This window comes from Otolemur garnettii, unplaced genomic scaffold (assembly GCF_000181295.1).
Source record: "Otolemur garnettii isolate 467f Iridium unplaced genomic scaffold, OtoGar3 scaffold00043, whole genome shotgun sequence".
Classification (NCBI taxonomy): Eukaryota; Metazoa; Chordata; class Mammalia; order Primates; family Galagidae; genus Otolemur; species Otolemur garnettii.
The window spans coordinates 13,672,546-13,685,121 of record NW_003852438.1 but is presented as its reverse complement, the minus strand read 5'-3'; the positions used below and the strand labels follow the sequence as shown (position 1 = coordinate 13,685,121).

Below are 12,576 nucleotides of genomic sequence, written 5' to 3'. Positions count from 1 at the left end.
CCACGCTGAGGCAGACCCGTACGCACACCTGGATTACCCACGCTGAGGCAGACCCCTACGCACACCTGGATTACCCACGCTGAGGCAGACCCGTATGCACACCTGGATGTGAGGCAGACCCGTACGCACACCTGGATTACCCACGCTCTGACTTCACCTGGAGAAATGGGACTGAAGACCAGCTGAATCATAAATAGCAGTTCAAATGTTTACATTCATAATATTTACCTTCATGGTCATCCTTGAATATTCTGCACGTTTAAAGACCTCCCTAACCTTGAATGACTCTAAAATCTCATATAGCCTGAACATCGCTTAACCAAATAGCATAAAGAACAGATAGAAACATGGAGCATGTTAAACTGATAGAGAAAGCATGAGACACATGAGCTATCAGCAGATATACACAGTCTGTATTCAACTGGGAAAGGGACTTCACGTGACCCCAAGAGGCTGAATAAAGACTCTAGGAAGAAGCAGGAGAAACTTAGCACAACTGGAATTGCCTTTAAAAGGACGGCTGGTCCCCTTGCATATACTTAAAATAAACTCTAGATGGTAGTTTATTAAAGGTGCTGAAGACAACAGAAACATTACGTAAAAGAGGAAACAGATGACCTTTAAGGTCCCTGGGACTCCACAATCTACAAAGGCATCAACAAAGACAAATATAGACACATTACTATTCCTGACCTCCAGAAATGTGTCACAGATTGAGAAACTGGGGACTTATGCAAAGGTAACAATAACACAATAAGACAAATAAGACATATCATAAAGGCAACACTACTGAAATTTCAGAAAACTTTCTCTGGCTATCCCAAAGCTTCCGAGGAAAATTTGAATGGGGTGTTTAAACTCCACTTTCAAGATGAGGTTAAAGGCAGAAAGGGTAAGAGCGGGAAGTTAACACATTCCATGGTAAAGTCAGAGTATTCCAAAATCAAGAAACAGAATGACCAATGATAAACTTTGTTCACCCTTATTGGAGAGGTAGAATGAGGCTGAATCGGGCGTGGGAAAGAGTTCTATCTCACTTCTGTACAGCGGACCTGCGAGAGGAGCCCGGAAAGGCTGTTTGGAATTTTGTCACAAACAGCGTGCTATGGGTCAGTGGACAAAGTGTTATTAATATTTCCACGTAGGGGGCTTGGGTGCCCATAGCTCTGTGGTTAGGGCGCTGGCCACATACACCAGGGCTGGTGGCTTCAAATCCAGCCCAGGCTTGCTAAACAACAATGACAATTGCAACAACAACAACAACAAATAGCCAGGCATTTTGGCAGGTGCCTGTAGTCTCAGCTCATTGAGAGGCTGAGGCAAGAGAATCTCTTAGGCCCTAGAGTTGGAGGATGCTGTGAGCTATGATGCCACAGCACTCTACTGAGAGTGACATAGTGAGACTCTGTCTCAAAAAAAGTTATTTCCATGTAGGTGAGGGAGGCCATTTCAGTGACAGTCAGTATGTGATGGTAAATGCAGAATTAGCTGGAGGCATGAGAGCATGAGATGGCACAGGTGGGAAGACTCAACCAGAGACTCCACCTGACTGTAGGCAGCATGGCAAAAGCACCTGGAGGCTGTGACGACATCAGAAAAGAGGGACCCCGCTTAAAAAAAAGTACTCTGGATGTATGCAAGGGCAGAGAGAGGGGGATTTCAAAAGTGTCTGGACTAGAAAATGTTGATACCACTAAAGAAATTGGGGAATGGGCAACAAAAGGAAGGAAGTTTCAGAAAAGACACTGGAGCCCTGGAGGGGTCTGCAGCATTGTGAGAAGCCGCCCCACGGACATTTGGGAATGTCCACAAACACCTCCAAACTGTGGGAATCCAGGGCTGCAGACGATAATGGGGGAGGCAGGTGGAGGCAGAGGTCAAGGGCAGACAGCTTTGCCAGTCAACAGCACACAGATGAAAGAAACCCCCAAACAGACTTGAGGAACAGGTGCTTTAGTGAGCGGGAGGAGAAAGCAGAGGTCGACGGGTGCAAATGAGAGGCAGAGAGGAAGACAGCAAGGAGCACAGGGAAGCCACAGAGGAGCAGGAAGCCTCGGGCCCCAGCACTGCCAACGGCGGTGGCTGGTTTAAAGCAGAGGAAAGTTTGGAGCCTAGGAAGTCAGTGCTCTGCTGGTCATTAAAGTCAGTCCTTACTCACCAGAAAAGAACTCATACTTTCAAATCAAAACATTTTCATGTGAGATTATTCTTTTACTCCTTTAACAGAAAAAAAGAATTTTTGTTTTATTTGAAGATACCCTGATGTCAGGATTCCTTAAAGATTCTCAATTTGATCCTACTGACCCATAGTTTTCAGCCCTATCTAGTACTATCCCACTAAGAGGTATATTAAAATGTAGAGGGATTTTTTTTTTTTTGAGGCAAAGTCTCACTTTGTCGCTCTTGGTAGAGGGACATATAGGGCCAGATCGTCATAGCTCACAGCAACCTCAAACTCTTGGGCTCAAGTGATTCTCTTGCCTCAGCCTCCTTAGTAGCTGGTACTACAGGCACATGCCACAACACCTGGCTATTATTAGAGATGGGGTCTCACTCTTGCTCAGGCTGATCTCAAGCTTGTGAGCTCAAGCAATCTACCTACCTCGGCCAACCAGAGGGCTAGGATTACAAGGGTGAGCCACTGTGCCCAGCCTTGGAGAGGAATTTTTTTGATTGTTATAATAACTGAGGGAAAGCCACTGGCACACAGAAAACAGAGGTCATTGTTATAGACTGAACGTGTTCCCCCCAAAACTCATATGTTGAAATCCTAATCCCAAAGGTAATAATATTAAAAGATGGGGCATTGGGAAGTGAAGAGTCATGACGGTGGGGCCCTCACAAATGAAATTGATTACTGCCCTTACGGAGGAGCTCAGAGAGTCCTCTCAGCCTTCTATCACCACGTGCTGCTACAAATGTCAGCAGACTGTGATCTAGAACAAAACCTCATCAAAACCCAGCCACTCCAGCACCCTGATCACAGATTTCTAGCCTCCAGAACTGTGAGAAATAAATTTCTGTTGTTTACAAACCATCTAATCTGTGACAATTTGTTATGGCAGCCTTAACCAAGACAGGTGGGTCACAGACCCTAACTGATGCCCTGCCATCAAAGAGGTGTTTCTAAACAATGAAGCGTCCCTCCCCAATGCCAGTGATCCCACCTGTGAGAAACAATGTCACCTAACACCGCTTATCACAAATTCATCTTCTGCTTATTTGAGAAGCATTGATAAAACTTCAGATTTTGGAAATTTTGACAATCAGTTTTAAAATAAGGGAAAAATTATTAACATGGTTCATCCCTTAGAAACTTGTCAAATGCATGCCTTTTCCATTTATTGATTATTCATATCTAATCTAGTTCTAAAAGAAGTAGGTCTGGAAGTTCACTATTTAGTGGGGCAGATTCTTTTTATAAAGTACCATTATCCATGTATTATCTTTAAGCAAAATCTGATTGGGGAAAACTAATCAATGGTAATATACACCATTGTGTTATTAGATGGAGAATAACCAATGTTTAAAATAAAATGTTTTCTATAAAATGCCAACGTTTTATACAAATATCTGTATAAAATATTTATAAATATTTATTATCTAAATATTTGTGTTCTCACTTATACTAAATAGTATCAATTGGAAGTTGCTACTTTAATGCCAAGTATTACTAAAGATTAACTACAGATTTCTGTAATTAACAGAGGGTGTTAATGAACCACGTAGACATTTTTGTGGAAATATCTCAAATGTGCAAAGCCTTGGGTAAAAATACCATTAGGCCAGCATCTTTTAGCTGCCAATCAATTGTCCTGTCATATTTTCATGAATTCCTTGGAGATTTCAATGAATAGTGATGAAAACATTTGCAAGAGTTCTGGTATTAGATCAGAAAAATTATTTCCAAAAATATTTGTATTGTTATCAACACTGATATTTGAGAATATGTTGAAAATGTCTCTGGTGCACCCAAGTATCAGTTAAGAGTTGGACTCGTTTTATGGAAGTCAGGTTCAATTTGTTTAACTTGTGGTTAATTTTTCCCTTATTCTTGATTATTACAGTTGATGTTATAGTTGATACATAAAGGCACATACATCCCCCACTTACTAGTCGACAAATATGTGCCATAAATGTTGTTTACCCCTCCTGACAGTGGCCAGTATCAGGCTAGTCTCTTAGGACTGTAAATGGCTGGATCTCCCACATGGAAGACTGGGCCCCTTCGTTCACCTCTGAAAGGAGGAATCAAGAAAATGAAGCTTTTAAAAAGTTAGCAAACAAGTTCTATTTCACTGGGAATTGGCGTGCACTTGTTTCCCAGCATATTCCCTAATAGCTTTGATCCAAACAGTTTTGAGAAAGTCTGTGACAAGCAGGGTGACTTCTCAAAGTCCACTTAATGGTTTGTTATGCAACTCAGGAATGGTAGGGAATCCAATGACAAGACAGGCATTTCACAGTTCCCAGACCTCTTCAGGAGAAGGAGCCAGTGATCCTTCCAACACCCTGAAAGCCACAGGCCAGATAGTCTATACCTAACACTAGCCGACACATGTTGAGTTAGCACAGTGCTATTTCACAGACATTGGCTCATTGAATCTGTACATCCAAAATACTATAAAATTGATGATTATCCCCTTCTTACACATGAAGAAACCAAGATTTAAAGAAGTTTAGCAACTTGTCCTCGTTGGTAAGTGACAAAGCCAAGATGTAAACCTCGTAGACAGGCTGAACTTCAGAGCCCATTTTCTGCCTTGTTCTGCCCTAGGGACCAGGTCCACAAGGCCTTCCAGATGAATCAGATAAGGTTTCTATTGTCAAGAAGCATATAACCTAAGAAGAGAAAGAGGATGTCTGTCCAAACATCACAGTGCAGGGGAAAACAGAACAACTGGCCTAAGGAGAGGCCCAGGTCCAGGCAGGAGGCAGCTCAGAGGCACCAAGATCACTTGAGATGTTGGGACCAGGAGGGGACATTTTCTTTGGGATAGTTTGAAGTGAAGAAAGGGACAAAGGACAGTGAAGGAACGTATTATAATTACTCTTTGTTGCACGTCATTCTATTGGTCGGGTGTCGTGTAAGACCCCTTACATTTGTTACCTTCTTTGGTGTCCAGTACAGCCATGTCAGGTGCATAAGACAACATCAATCAGCAGCTGAGCTAAAATTTAAATTTAAATCCAGGGCCCTTCAAATATGGTCTGCCCTGCCCCTCCCTTTTTCTCATCTTTCTTCCTTTTTTGGTCCACTCTGCAGAAGTCTCTTTCTGATGTTTACAGTATATAGGTACCTTCAGCTAAACTGTCAATTCAGAGAGAGAATATTTTTCTGGGGGCACAGGTGAGCTTCCTGGACTAGGTAACAGACTGGATGACTGGATGCAAAGCAATCTCAAAGAGCCTCCACTCTCCTGCCCTCGGGGCAGTTTGTGGTAAAATCTCCTGCCAGAATCAGAGTTGAAGGCCCGAGAGGCTTGGCTGGGGCCTCCCTGGTCTCCCTCTCCTCCTCCCTACCTCGTTTCTGCCTCCCTCCCTCTCTCCTTCCTTTGTTCATGACTTGCTCAGGACTCCACACTCCACCAGGCACTGCTCCGGGTTATGGAGAACTCACCAGACAAGGTCTTTTCTCTTGTTTAGCTTCATGCAGGGCAGAAGCCACATCACACAGTGGGTAAAGCCAAGAGGACTGGCCAGGCGCATGCCCCACTCAGCCAGCCGTTTACTAGTGGTAGCTGAGCAAGCTGTGTAATTCTTTCTGCCTCCTGAATTCCTCTTCAGTAAATGTGACTATGGCACACCTGCCTCATACGATGGCTTTGTGCTTTCAGAAGGAGCACAGGGCCTGGGCCATAGGGAGCACTGCAGAGTTGTCACAGCTGCTATACACTCAGGTTTCTAGGAGCAAGTCGGTTGATTGGGCTTTCCAGGGTGTAGAAGGAATTACATACAGCTCAGTCTCTTCTCTCCTCCCTTCATAGTCACAAGAGACAGTCTCCATTTTCTGTTTATAAAGAGTCACCGTCAATGGATAAAATGGGGCTGAATTACAGGTTCCTGAAGCAAGGTACCCTTCCCGAATTTGCCTCTTAGCCGATGTCATAAACATGTGTCACGACTGCCCAATTTCTTCCATGCCCTTTGGGATATATGATTTTTCATTAAGAAGAGAAAGACATTGACTGAAGAGCAAATGGGATTGGAGGAAGATTAACCCGGATAAGTGGTTATGAATTTCCTGGGAAGAGAATTCCAACTTCACTCATCTTGGTAACCCTAGTAGCGTATCTGGAATTATTTTAGGAACTCAAAAATAGTCACTCTATATTTAGCTGTTTTCCATACACTTCACAATAGGACTTCATAGTGAGCATAACCAATCTCATTTTATGGAAAATTAAAGAAAAAATGGAAGCAGAGATTGTTAAACTATTACCCAACCGTACACACGTGCCAAACCAAGCTTGAAAAGTTAACTCCCTTTTCCCCCATGAAAGCCTTAAAGTATGCTGGTGGGTTAACACAGAATTAAAAGCAAGTCCAGGAGATGCCCTTTCATATCGTATCCGTGATCCAGGAATGTGACTCTGGGCAGGAAGATTCATTTGGGTCACTTGGCCAACTTTCCATTTAAAAAAGCTCAAGTCCAAAATCAAAAGCCAGATATGACAAAAAAGCAAATGCATGTCTAGAAATAATCTTGAGCATTTCAAGAAGGATGTTCTCATTTGAACATTGAGAAACAAGTGTTAAAATTTCAAACCATTTATCATTATTAACACACTCTTTGGTGGGAAAAACGTATAACTGTAAACTGCCGAGGTGAATATCCGCAAAAAGCTGTTCCTGACCTCTGGGTTCTTGCACCATCCGCTGAGTCGCTTATGGCGTTTCTTTTCCACTAAGTTCCTTCGTTTGCCCCCTCACCAGCATTGCTTTGTTAGACGGGAGAAGTGGAGCGCGGATGGCTTCGCTGTGAGTCACGCTGCTCAACCCTCAGCTGCCCTCTGCAGACCCCGCTCTACTCGGATTTTTCAGGCACACCTCCCCAAATGCACCCTTAATACTTGTTGCTCCAATGACTCCGCAAGGTCGAGCTACCAACCTGTTAAAAGTTTGTAACTGAGTTCTGACTGAGTTTAGCCGCGAAGCACGTGGTGCCGGGGAAGGACGCCAAGTGCCCACAGCTGACTCTTGTCCCGCCTCATGGTAGGCTGTCTTCTTTCTCTGGGGTGTCTCTTTTTAGACCCCAGAAAACAGAAGTGTACCAAATGTTAGCTTTCCTATAGCCACTAGCCAGCCCTTCCTCAACGCTGCCCAGCCCTACTGAGTTCTCCAGGAAACAGGGGCAAAGAAACGCTGCCAGAGAACCCACTCCTGCTTTCCTCTCCCGGGGAGGCGGCGCAGGGAGACGGGTCGTTTCCCTGAAGTTTGAACCACAAAATTCCCTCCTGAGCCCTACCGGGAAGGTGGCCTTGAGCATCACCGCCCTTGGCAAGGCAGTCTCCGATGTCTTACGCGGAAATACCGGAGAAGAGAGGGTGGCGCGGGCGGCTGCGGCGCTGCCCCGGCCCAGGGCGGGCGGTTCGCGCGCGTCAGAGCAGCGGGCTCCGGGCCCGCGGGGCGCGCAGCAGCCGGGACGCCGCGCGACCCCAGGAGGCGCAGCCCCGCCAGCCCCGCCAGCCCCGCCGCAGCGCGCCGAGCCCGCGCTCCCCTCCGCCGCGCGCAGGCCTGGCCAGAGTCTACCTTTCCGTCTCCTGTACACGCGTCATCCTCCTGGATACGGAAAAGGGAGGAGGACGACCCCCCTGCTGTTTCGTCCCCTCCTCCGAGCCCCGCGGAGCCCCGATTAAATGCTAGAGAAGACGTTCCCTGCACAAACTCTCACCACCCAGTCGCCACTCTGCCGCAACCGCGCGACGCCACTCCAGGGGCCCCGAGCGGCGGGATGCTGGCGGGGGCGCCTGGGCCGCCGGGCGGGCACCGGGGAGCGCGGGAGATCCGGGACAGCACAGCCCCCGGCTGAGCGGGGCAGGACACCTGGCGCGCCCCCCGCCCCCCGCCCGGCGCTCCGCGCTCCCCTGGGGTGGCAGATTGGGGTATTTTTGCCTATATAAGGGCTCGCCGGCCAGCTCCGCGCGGGCGCGCTCGCCTTCCTCTCCGCGACGCCTCGTCCCCCCTTCCTCCGGGTGTACTTACTTTATCTGGTCTCTGGCACAGGGTGGGCGCTGCAGCTCTGGGTCCTCGCGAGCGACAGCCGCTCCGTCTGGCTGTCACCGAGTGAATGGAATTATTTATTTATTTATGTCCCCTGACGTGTCCTCGCCCGCTGCGGCCGGAGGAGGAGGCGGCGCGCGCCGGGCGGCGGCTGCCGAGCGCCTGGTGGAGGGTGGGCGCCGGGGAGGTCGCGGCGGAGGACGCGTGGGAGGTGGGGGGGACAGCGGTATTGGGGTGACCGGAGGCGACTGAGCATGCTCCAGGCCGCTGTCAGCCCTAGGGATCCACTCGCTTGGCGGCTGGGGCACTCCACTTCGGATTTTAATTTTAACCAAGAGGCAGGTAGATAGATCTGTCCTTCCGATGGGTCCTGACAGGTTTTCCTCGGAAGCACTTTGGAGCCTGACCCAGGAGTCAGGTGTGGAGGGCTCCGTTTAGGGCCCCCAGGGAGTTGAGCCACTTATAGGAGAGGAAAGTGAGCAAAAGCGACACAGCTGGCAGAAGCACGCAGTCTAGGACGTCCTCACCTCTCCCGGAGCTTGAGGGAAAGCGTTGAGCCATTTTGCAACTGAGGCCGTTTGGAGGCGAAGGGGACAGGGCGGCGTTGGAGATTAGGGGCACCAGCAAAGTCCCCGGGGCGGGGGCGGGGGGCGGGGGGGATGAAAAGTACACCACGGAGGACAGGTACACAGAACAGCGGTGGAAGGCAGTGGAAACAGGGCAGAGCTGGGAAAAAAAGTCATTTGTAGATAATGCCTTTCATTTCATACTTAGTCGCTCGGATTATTATTTAAATTTTCGAAAAAGGATTTACTTATTTGACCATGAGTAGTACCGGGGATGATGGTAATTCCTCGGTTTGTTTTCTTCCCCTGTCTAAATTTCATGGGGAAGTTGGGAAGAAGAAGGGCTGGAGGTGAACCCAGAAGCCACTCCAAAGATTGAGTTTCTTCAATACCTTTATTAGCAGAAAGAAACTGTTCAGAAGAGTAGGTGTAGGTTTGTATTTGTAAACACATTTTCCTGCCAGTTTAACTGGCTTTTCCTCCCTTGATTTCCTCCCTTGATTCCCTGACGAGATGTTTTCTGTGACTTCACAGATTTGGAAGCAGATGTAGAGAGTTAATTCAATTGAACACATTGACTTCCCTTTGACCTGGCTGGTCTGTAGCCATGGACAAAACTTGAATTTCAGTTTCTGCCTCTACAAACTGGAAGTCATACCAACTTTTTATGGTTTTCATAAGATTTAAATGAGATAACGTGACGTGAGTAACTGGTGGTTACTGGTAACGTCAAAATGTTTGGAAGACAATTTTATAGAAAGAACATTTGTTTGAAAACTAAAAAAGGGCAGAAAATTTCTGGAAAAGATTTTATGTTTTTAAATGCATAAACAGACATTTGTGTCACATATAGTAGGTATTTGAAAATGACTAAATGTCTGGGTGTGACTATGAACACTGCATTTCAATGACAAAAAAAGAAAAATTGGGGGGAAAAACTTCTTAAAGGTCATGTTCTTGAGCAATGACTATTGACATTTTTCTTGCTCATTCATCACTTTTATTTTTTTTCAAAGGGGAAGAAGAAAGACCATATGTTCTTGAACTTTGACCCTACTCTACCTTTTCCTGTGTTTTGATTTTTCCTTTTTTTTTTTGTCCTGTTCTTTATTCTGCCCCATATCCTTGACCTATTTAACCCAAATGCCAAGTGCTGTACTCATAGCATCATATCATAACCTCACACGTTTTATTTTTAAGTCTAGTTTTTCCAACAGTTAAAGCTCTGAATCCAGTTTACATACTGGGGCTGCAGAGTATTTGGGAACTAATTTGTAAATTAACTTGTTGCTATAGCTAGGCATGCTACGTAAATATTTGATTGGATTAGAAAGAAATCTGAAAGGACAATTAGGTAGGAATAAACCCAGTCAACCTATCCTATGCCCTATAGTTTAATTTTGTTCAGAAATAGAGGGAAAAATACAATTTAGGAGAAAATTAAGTTTTATGATCAGAACTTGGAGTGTTCTAGAAAAATGTTTGCCTTGATTCACATTCACAAGGTGAAACTGTAATGAGAGGAACAAAACAGAACAGAATGTTTCATATTCTAGCAACTCGTTCCACAAATAAGCAAACTGCAAAAACTATTTTTAAATAGTTTAATGCTTTAAATTGTACACAAACTTTATGGATACCTACACAGTGTGTAAACTAACGAAACCCAAATGTGCACTGTCTCTCGGCATCCTCATATTACAGCTTTTTCTCCTCTTCCTGCCTCTCACGCCACGTCTTACCGTATTTTTCTGTCTTTTCTTATTTTCTACCCTTTTTTCATATCAAACTTGTATGGGCCTTTTATTTCCTTTCATGCTCAGAAAAGATGTCCCCCTCACGGCTACAGCATTTCACAGATTCCTTATTAATCAATAAGGACTAATTCCCTCCGTGCTCTTTCCCAGAAGACATGGTTCATGCTCCGTTTGGGGCATTTTCTTCCTGCTTCACAGTATGACTGTATTATAATATTTTTATCTGCCTCTCTGATCTGTGAGGAAGTTTGAAGGTAGTCATGACATTCTCTTCATCTCTGGAATTGTTATCATACAGCAGAATGTTTGCATATAGAAAGTTAAACATTAACGTTTGCCAAATGGAGGAGAAAACAGTGTGAGTTTAGGCGACAAGTGAATATCAGGCTGCTGGTGCTCACGACACCCATGCATGTGACCCACATTTCCTGCCTCTCTGTTTGGGCCATGAAACTATGTGGCTGTAACAGAATAGGAGTGGCAGTGGCGTGTGTAAAGAGAACTAAGACCCAGTGTGCCTCCTCAGCCCTCTCCCTGCCGCAGGCCCCTGTTTCTGGAGTCACTAGATGATACAGAAAGCCTGCTTGGCTTGCACTGGACTTTGTGTAAGCAAGAATCATGTGCTAAACCTGTGAATTGCAGGCTGTATTTTATATAAGAACATAGCCTATGCTGACTGATCCAAGATAGGATTACAAGTAGTAATAATATAAAACTACGTGAAACATTAAATTTATGACAATGCTCTAATATGATCTTAAATTAAGGCTGAAAATACATTCTCATAACCCTACAGTTTGTATAGCAGCCTTTTTATAGCAAGATTCGTGAGAACAGAAAAATAGGTGTGTGTGTGTCTGTCTGTGTTTACACACAATAACTTGGTCTTTTGTCAAAAGACCAAATGTCCCAGTGGTCCCCTCAACCTGAGTGGAAACACAGTGCCCTGCCATCCCACAGCAACATCCTGTGCCTGGGATTGTAGCTGGCTGGCAGCTGTGAACATGATTACTGTGACCTGGCTTGATAGAATACATAAAGACGTCTCCCCACTGCAACTAGCTGTATGACTCGAGTACGTCTATGTTGGCTACTTTGGAAATGTCTTCTAGAGAAACCTGTCATAGAATTCTGGAGAAATGAAAATCTAGTCCCATTTTACGCATGAGGAATGGGAATCAATTGTGTTGGACATTGCCTTATGGTGTGTCCAACTATTCAAGAACTATACAATAACACAGAAGGATCTTTAGGAAAAAAAAAAAAAAACTTTGTTGGCTCCAAAATCTCTCAGTGCGTTATGCATAAAAATGCTTGCTTGTTGGGGTATTTTTTTCTGATCTTACATTTTATCAATTATTATGCACAGCATAACATAAAAGATTCTGAGTGTTTATAGATACTTTTATCTGAGTGTCATATAGATACTTTCATTGGAATATTCTGATTATTCTGAACACAGATTAGAAACTTGGATTAAAAATTCTCATCGTAGACTGCAATGTTTTTACAGATTTTGTAAACAGTGGCTTACGATTATTTAACACTTACTGAATTTTATTACATGAATTAGTGAGAACTGGATGTGTTACCAAGGAACCAGCTATTAGTGCTTCTTCCTGTACATTGGGTCTTGAATGGGCCCTTTACCTCCCTGAATCAAAGCTCTTTACTTTGAAACCTTAATAATTAGCATCACTTTCTAAAATGTTATGGCATTTGCCAACATTTCAATAGATAAAGATCCACAGAATTTATACATAATCTTTACAAATGAAAAAACATTTATCTAGATTTCTATTAAACTAAAAATAACTATTCACTTCTCATATTTCAGAGAGTAATGTTAACCAAGATACTTTATAAAATGAGACCACCTGTTTACCTGGTTCATTTGTAATACTTGCTTTACTTGTCATGTTTCTGAAATGCCCTTGAAAGGTTAGACATTGTTTGTATTGACATAACCTCACAGGTCACAAGAGAGTCTGGTGCGATTTGCCCTCAACTGGACCTACACTTCTCAGGAA

General features: G+C 44.7%; 1 protein-coding gene across 3 annotated transcripts in view; it reads right to left on the bottom strand.

Annotated features, from left to right (window-relative positions):
- The window catches only part of SLC16A7 (solute carrier family 16 member 7), a 173,371-nt gene extending 165,050 nt beyond the window's left edge, over window positions 1–8,321 (bottom strand). For 2 of the 3 annotated variants that reach the window (XM_023513655.1, XM_023513657.1), the window contains exon 1: window positions 8,206–8,321. The gene's annotated coding sequence lies outside the window, so the exon portion shown is untranslated. Of the gene's footprint in view, window positions 1–5,620; window positions 7,504–8,205 lie in introns of those variants that run through there. The other variant, XM_023513656.1, reaches the window with a different exon arrangement.
- Window positions 8,322–12,576: the final 4,255 nt, after the last annotated feature.